Below are 1,419 nucleotides of genomic sequence, written 5' to 3' on the forward strand. Positions count from 1 at the left end.
CACTGGTTTTAATTAGAAACTTGTTCACACAGATGTATTGTTACAAAACATTGTATGCATAAATCAGTTTCTTCCCCTAATAAAGGTTAGCTTTGCAACGTTTTTGTGATTTAGTTAAAGCTTCCATTATCTGAGTGATAAAATGAAGTTTGTTCAGTGTTTTGTCGGCAGTTGGGGTGGACCTGAGTAAATCCCTGCCTTCCTGGTAGTCAGCTACAGAGCTAGTCATTAGCTATAATCATTAAATATTTTCAGAAGACAATTAATGTGAGGTGCCTGTGTTAACATGAGGTGAATCACATTGAAGCAGAGGTGCCTGTCTGCTTGTGATAACTGTACAATGAAATCTGAGAGGCTAACTTAGTTGTCTTAAAGTTGAACATTTTAATGTAAGGTTTAGATCATGTGTCTTGCTTGACAGAAAGTCAACATTTAAACTGAAAGGAATTTTAGTAGAAAAACATATCTCATCTCTATGGAAATCACTGATCACATTTCAAATGTGGTTTAATTAAGAATGTTATCTTCTTAGATTGTCTTTAATTAGTCTACGTATTTGTGTTCTTTGAATCTTTAAAAATCTTTCATTTTGGAGACTGACACAAAGTCATGAGATATTCTAAAACAAAGTGGCACAGTCTCCCCCTCCCACTCCTGTTCTGAGATGAAAAACTGTTTTTGGAAGAAGGAGCTTATGAGAAAATGAAGCATTTTGCTGTTAAATGTGAGAAATTTGCCTTGTCCGTTAAAAGATGCAGTCAACTTAAATGTGCTCTGTACTTGCAGTTTTCCATGGTCAGCTGAGAAATATTTGGCCAAATGTCCTCCTTGACTTCGTTAGATGACTGTCGGCATCAGCAGGCAGGCTGTTGAATTGTGTCCTGTATTCTGCTAAGTAAGCTTTCAAACTGACTAGCAGTAAGAGGGGGGTTGCATTCATCTTTTATTCATTCTGATACAGTGCAGCCATATAGAGTTGCTTTTTTTAAATAATAGCTTCCTTAATTTTTAAAATTTTATCCTGCAGATTTTCTTTTAAAATATCAATTGCAAGAAAGCACTGAGAAGCTGCATTTCGGGGGGAGGGTAGGGAATAAGGCAGTGGGTGATTGGACAGCTGTTGTGTGTAGGATACTGAAGCTCTGTGCTGTCACTTCAGCTCTGCTGTAGGAGTTTAGCAAATGGCAACATTAATGCACAAAACCAAAGTGGAACATATTTCAGTACTGTGCATGTGATCAGGCTTCACCTTGGCAAGGAAGCAGTTTTTCCAGCATTATGTTTTTAATTTTCTTAGCCCTTAAAATTTTCACAGTTGGCCAAATCCTACCCACATGCCATCCTTTCCAAACTTGCATGATGAAATTTGCATGCAAAAATGACCATTTTATTGAAATATTCCTTTAAATTGGAAAGGGG

This window comes from Meleagris gallopavo, chromosome 2 (assembly GCF_000146605.3).
Source record: "Meleagris gallopavo isolate NT-WF06-2002-E0010 breed Aviagen turkey brand Nicholas breeding stock chromosome 2, Turkey_5.1, whole genome shotgun sequence".
Classification (NCBI taxonomy): Eukaryota; Metazoa; Chordata; class Aves; order Galliformes; family Phasianidae; genus Meleagris; species Meleagris gallopavo.